At 61.2% G+C, this 6426-nt stretch overlaps 1 long non-coding RNA gene across 2 annotated transcripts; it reads right to left on the reverse strand.

Moving 5' to 3' along the window:
• Positions 1 to 276: 276 nt before the first annotated feature.
• On the reverse strand, positions 277 to 2063 carry LOC123818450. Of its 2 annotated transcripts, XR_006785622.1 has the most exons (3): positions 1892 to 2063; positions 945 to 1055; positions 277 to 540 (listed from the first exon to the last, which is right to left on the reverse strand). It is a non-coding gene; the product is annotated as an uncharacterized LOC123818450 (long non-coding RNA). The 2 variants fall into 2 exon arrangements; XR_006785621.1 differs by having other exon boundaries at positions 277 to 1055.
• Positions 2064 to 6426: the final 4363 nt, after the last annotated feature.

Consider the following 6426-nt stretch of genomic DNA (forward strand, 5'->3'; position numbering starts at 1 on the left):
ACGTGAGCGAACCTGCATGTTGGAACATGCAGGTCCTGCTGAGGACCGTCTGGGTCTTTTAAGGCCGCACGTAGAGACAAGACCAGAACTTTCCACTCCTCATCTGCCTTTCTGGACTCCGAAGCGCTGCCCTCCTCCAAAAAGGAAAAATTAAAAACACAAATTCTCGAGTGATTTGATAGTAATTCAGCCCAGCAAATTATACTTTCCATTAAAAGCCACCAGCTGTCACGCGCTTCGCTGTGTAAATGGAAAGAACTTGCTCTCAAAAGAACCTTTCTCGGTGGATGTTGCTGATGAGTTTTATTTTCTAATGAAAAATGGATTTGCGTTAATGCGGCTTTGGTGACAGGAAAGCCCTGGACGGCGGCCTGCCTTGGTCATCTGCCCCTGCCCCAAGGAACGCTCGTGTCTCCACCAGCGCCTCCGAGGGTTGACGCCGAGGGCGCTGAGGTCAGCACAGGGTTCGGGGGGAGCAGAGGGGAGGGGTGGCGGTAACGTGGTATCTTCTCACAAGGCGGGTCCCCCAGTGATGCTTCCCTTTAAGGAAAACGTTTCAATGAAAACATGCTGTGAAGTGTTGAGGCGATTTTGGAGACAGGAGAGGGTACTTGAAGGTGATGAACGGTTTGAGGGGGCAGCCCTTCCGCTACACGTGTGCTCGAAGGGGCACGCTGGCCCACCCTGCACACCGGCGCCTGGGGGCTCGTGGCTGGGACAGCTGGAATCCGCTGTCCTCGACTCTCAGGAACAGAAGACAGAAAAGGCATCTCTAGACCGAAGCTGCCTGGTGCGCGACGTGAGTCGCGTGCCGCGGTGACGGTGGCCCCTGGTGGGGGGGCCAGGACACTCGGAGGTCCCGCTGTGGGTCCTGTGACAGGCAGCGGGGCCCAGCGGGCAGAGGAGGCAGGAGAGTGGTGACTAGGACCCCCGGCTTGGCCTACCTGGGCCGTCCCGGGTGGGGAGGGCAGAGCAGGCATATTGCTAGTCGTTCCAGCGGGGGCCTGGCACGCTGATGCTGATCCTCAGGGACCAGGGACATGGAGCTCGTGACACTGGGAAACAGAGAAAAGCGAGACCCTGACAACTCAAGACACCGAGGGCTGGAGACGCCCTGGGACTGGGTCCTTGGAGGGGAGGGGAGTGGAGGGGAGGGGCCCTGCCGCCCCCAATGTGCACACACACGGTCACACAGGCCACCCCCAGCAGAGCCCCCTGTGAAAACAGCCGCCTTCAGAGCCGGGGCCATCCCAGCCGAGGCCAAACTCCCCCCAAGCCTCCTGTCTCCGAGCGCACAGTGAGGGCTCAGAAGTGTCCAGAAGTTTCTGAATAATGTTCTTGACAGACACCAAGGCTCTGTCCCGCTCTGGAGCGAGGAGCCCCGGGGCTGCCCCCAGGGAAGACGCCCTGGCAGCCGCTGTCCCGCCCTGGGCCGGCGCCAGGAACACTGGAATCTGGCCGCACGCGCAGCCAAGGCCCAGCCCCCTCGGACCCCCCTCCCCCTCATCTCTCCGGGCGGGAGCCTGCCAAGTGTTCGTCATGTTTCCGAGCTGCCCTGCTGCCTGATCTGTGCGCGCACGGGGCAGGGGCGCAGACTCTGGAATGGGGAAGGCATGCTGGGGGCAGGGGGCTTGAGGGTCCCGCCTGGTCCTGTCACCCCAGGGGTCACCGAGAGGGTCCCCAGTTTTAGGATCCACTGTTTCTCCCAGTAAGGGCTGAGGAACAAACAGACCTAACAGATGTCAGGGGAGCAGAGATGTTCTCCCTCCCTCCCTCCCTCCCTCCTCCTCTCTCTCTCCCTATCCCTGCCCCGCCCCCGCCCCCACCACCCCCTTGTGAGACGCAGCCATAAATGGAGGGAAGCTTCATTTGCCCTTTAGCCAGTCTCCACCTGAAAGGGCTTGCAAAAAAATTTCCAGCCTTCTCCTTCGGGACATCGGATGCGGTCGCTTTGGCCAGAGAGAAAACGAGGAACAGATGAGGCCCCTGTGCATGAGGAGGCCAAAGCCAAACTGTTAATCACCCCCGAGCACGCGCTGCCCCCTCCCAGCCTCACCCGGCTCTCCTCCTCCTCTGAGGACCTTTGACTGGAGACTTTCCCCTCCGCGGGGCGGGGGCGGGCCTGCTGCTCCTGCTGGGAATGCGTTCGCTCCGGGGTCCAAGGGTCCGGCTTGCACGAGGTACACAAGGTCAATGGCCGTGTTTCCGTGCACGTCCTGAACTTGTCGTGGTGACCCTCGGTGATGGAAGTATTGACCGCAGCGCCTGGTTGAACTAATGCTCGGTGAGACACCCTAAAAGGGCAAGATGCTGTCACCCAAGACGCACAAACACGCCTCTCTTTATTCCCTGCACGTGAGAACAGGAGGTCACCGGAACGTGTTTGGAGCAAGCTCTGGCATCCGGTCTGTGTTCACCGCTCCCGGACACGGGGCTCTAACGGGACCGGAGGCTCTGTTTTCCCTTCTGAGAGGGGAGGCCCGTTCCGAGGGTGCGCAGTCCCTTTCCTGCCGGTGCCCGAGGTCAGCCTGGCCCTGTGACCACCGGCGTCCCCAGTACTGGTGACCAGCTCCGGAGCCCGAGCCCTGAGGGGTCAGTGCAGTCATCTGAGCATCCAGACACTGAGATGCCCCCCATCTGTCCGTCACCCGGGGCGAGGCGTGGATGGGGCGAGAGCAGGTCTGAGAACACTGTCTTTCCCCAGCCCTTGGAATCGTGGTTAGCTCTGTACTGGGTAGGAGTCCAGAATGCTTCTGGTCCCTCTTATGTGCTATTCCATGGATTCGGGGTTCTCTCTGGAGTCTCAGGAATGGACTGGAACCACCAGGGGCTGCCCGAGCTCACCTCTCTGGCCCTCCTTGTCCCCAGGGTGCCCACCGGTTCTCCACACGGGCTGTGCATTAGCGTCACCGGGGAAGCTTCGAAAACACGGGGGCCTGGTCTCCAACCCCCAGCAGCTCTGAGTATGTTGGCCCGGGGTACTGCTGAGCACCAGATGTTCTAGAAACTGTATTGTCTATTGTTTTTAAAAATTGTACATCGCAGAAAAAAGATTTGGGAGAATGTTCACCAGTATGTTAATGGACTATCTCAGGATAGCAGAATTAAGAGGAATCTTTATCTACTTAAATACTTTTCTGTGTGTCCTGATTTTTTTTTTTTTTTGCAACAAAGCAAATGGCAGTGAAACAAATGACTTGTGTACAGAGGGGAAAGCTGTTTCTTATTTTAAAAGGAAGACACTCCAGAGACCCCCCCAAACAGAACTCATCTTCTCGACCCAGATGTCCTCCCGCATCCTCAGTTCTGAAGACGACACCTTGCCCACTGCCCTCGCCTACCCCGCCCTCCTGCCCTCCTGCCCTCCCCAGGCCGTGCGTCCAGGTGCTCACTAAGCCTCCGTCTGCGGCTTCCTGATGCTTCTTCACTCTCCCCGCGCTCATCCACACGGCCCCTTCTTCCTCCGCCACCCTGTGGGGGTGCCCCGTTAGCTTCCTTCCGTTCTGAGCGGGGAGCTAGCTCCTCCCCTGGCTCTCGGTCCTGGAGGCTGCGGTGTGGCAGTGTGGCAGGGCCTCCCGGCCCAGCACGGGGTCAGTCTGCAGCCACAGCGACAACGCCCGCTGCGCCCCACACCTGCTCCTGCCACTCCCCCCCTCACACTTCCAGCGACCCCCTCTGGGGGCTCCCTCCAGACCCTTGCCTGGCTGACAAGCCTGTCGGTGACCAGACACACCACTTTCTAAGCCCCTCACCCTGCACCCTTCCCACCCACCAGGTACAGCAGCCGGGGGTCCCCAAAGAGACCCCCTGGCTCAGACCCGTTGATGGGAAGGCCCCTCCCTCCCGGCCCCCCAACCGTTTTCCCGTGGTAAAGTTCTGCCACTCAAGACTCCGCCGCTGGGGAGTGCTCAGCAGCTCACCCCCCGCCCTCTGTCACGTTGGCTGTTCTCTGTGTGTGTGTCTGCCGCTGCTGCCTCTGACCTCCTAGAGGACAACAGTGCATGTCTGCCTCCTCACGTAGCCTAACACCTCCCAGGCATCCGGTCAGCGAGCCAAGGAATGAATGGGCACCGTCGATTCCGTACGTCACACAGCTCCTCTCGATTTTCCCCAGCACCTTTGTGTGCGTTTGGGGTCGGGCTTGTGCCCCAAATTGTCTTCGAGATGCGCCACCCGCACCCCAATTTCTCCTCCAGGCAAGGGCGGGAGAGGGGGGGGGCCGGGCCGTGGAAGACGCAGGAGCCCAGACCCTCAGGCCGAGTCCTTCCCTGCACCTCACCCAGGCCCCTGGGCGGGCGGCCACCCGCCAGGAGGAGGACATGGTCAGCCAGGGAAAGCCCTGATGCCCCCACTTTCCACTCCTGCTTCCGGGAAGGGAGAGGGGGTCCTGGGAGATAGAAGTGGAAACCGCGGCTCCGTGAAGGTGAAGGTGAGCTCCTCGAGGGCAAACAGCCTTCTGCAGTCAGCACCTCCCACAGAGCACGCGGGTCCCGCAGGGGATGGTGTCAGCCCTCTGGCGGAGACACACGCTCTCGGGTCCCTTGCTCTGCAGCGAGGCCCGGGGAGGATGGGCTGCCGGGGGTGGGGAGAGCCTCTCCGGAAGGTAATGTCGGGAGAGGGCCGAGCCCCCCGCCTTCTGACCCCCCGGCCAGCAGCCACATCCTAAGACGGCACACGGCAGTGACAGTGACCAGAACTGTGGCTCCTGGCTCTGCCGGTCAAGCCAGCTGGTGTCCTGGCACCTGCATCCGCCACGAGCGGAAGGAAAGGAGACACGGGAGATGCGTGGTGTTTCTTCTTAGGCCAGGATGACAGGGATGGCAAGGGGGCCCAGCGTGGCCCTGTAAAAACGCTTGTATTCTCCTCCCTCAGAGCACACCTGCTGGGGACTTTCACGTTCCCGGGTCCTTCCCGGCAGGCACACCTGGCTCAGGTGGGTTCTCTGAGCAAAGGGGCTTCCGCAAGCTACCGCGTCACCACCCCGGCGCGGTTCCCGGGAGATCGGCGGTGGCAGGCTTGCTCGGGCGCCAGAGGTTCCGGACAAACACACGCTCGGCTCTCCAGGCAAGGAAGCCTTGGCCGCTCCACTCCCAGGAGCAGCTGAGAGCAGGGACGGAAGCCCAGCGTGGGCACAGGCACCTGGGCGTGGGGACAGGCACCTGGGCGGGGCCGTCCCAGCCTTGCACCTCATTCTAAACAGTGGCCCTCTGGGGACGGGGACAGTGTCCTAGCAGCATCAGGAAAAGGGCTTGTGTGTGTTATTTCACAAGAATTGTCAGTAAGAATTGATAGGACGTTTAGAGTTCTAAAGTAAATCGTGTTTGCGATGGGCCGCTGCTCTGAGAGCGTAAGAATCAGAGTGTTAGGAACGCTCTCTGCCAGCCCCACCTCGCCCTGCCGCCTGCCGGTCCCCTCGTCTCCGTCCTCCCCGTCCTCGGTGGCCCTCCGCTCCTCCGATCGAAGGGGACGCAGAGCTGTCCAGGGGGCTGGCTCTGTTCCATGCAGTTCCTCAGGCCAACTCAGGCGGCATCTTCCCATGTTTTTGTCATCTCTGCCACCCTTTTCCCAAACAAAAATTGGTGGGTCTGAGGGCAGGAGTGAGTTTTAAACACCCTGAGACAGTGTCACCTTCGGGCATTACAGGCCCTGCAAAAGCCCCGAGAGCAGCCGTGCGCACGCTCTGCAGCCCTGAGAACCTTCCCTGCGGTTTCCATTCCCATTCACGTCACCGTTTCCAGCCCTGCCGACCGTCGGTGGGGTCAGAGCACGGCTCTGGCTGGGGCAGCGGCGGGCAGCAGGCCACACGGTGGGATCGGGTCTTCCTACCCAGACAGAGGGGAGAGCATGTCCCACCCAGACCGAAGGGACTGGCATGGAGAGGGAGCCCGGGCTCCGCACTCCTGAGGGACGCTTCTCTGTCCTTCCCTGTGGTCAGCAGCAGGCCCCGCCCTGCTGTCCCTCCCATCACCCCGCCCATCCAAGGAAGCTCTGCAGTTTAATCCCAAAGACTGCATCCTCTTACACACGGTGCCCCGCCCCACCCGCTGAGACTGACCTTACAGCACTAGCCCTTCCCTGGGAGATCAGCCTGTGGAAGCGGAGAGAGGGCCCAGCCCGGCCCAGGCCCCCTCCCTGACTTGGAAGTGAGTGAACCCGCAGGCCCATCCGAAGGGCCGGGAACTGTCGGGGAGAGAAGGGGACAGGGGACCCCACAAGATAAGGGCACCTTTTCCTCATGGAGTCAAGGCCCTGTGTCGCTGGCAGCAGCTCTGCAGTGGAGTCTTTCCCCAGGAGGTGACATTGAAGTTGAACCTCAGAGAATGGAAAGGGGGGTGGGGGCAGCATGTGCAGCAGGTCAGGAGACCAGGGGGGCGTGAAGAGCAGGAAGGGACAGGAGCCAGAGCACAAACGGCTTCATGCGTGTGG

The sequence above is a fragment of the Phyllostomus hastatus genome, unplaced genomic scaffold (genome assembly GCF_019186645.2).
Source record: "Phyllostomus hastatus isolate PE091 unplaced genomic scaffold, TTU_PhHast_1.1 phas_contig_283, whole genome shotgun sequence".
Taxonomy (NCBI): Eukaryota; Metazoa; Chordata; class Mammalia; order Chiroptera; family Phyllostomidae; genus Phyllostomus; species Phyllostomus hastatus.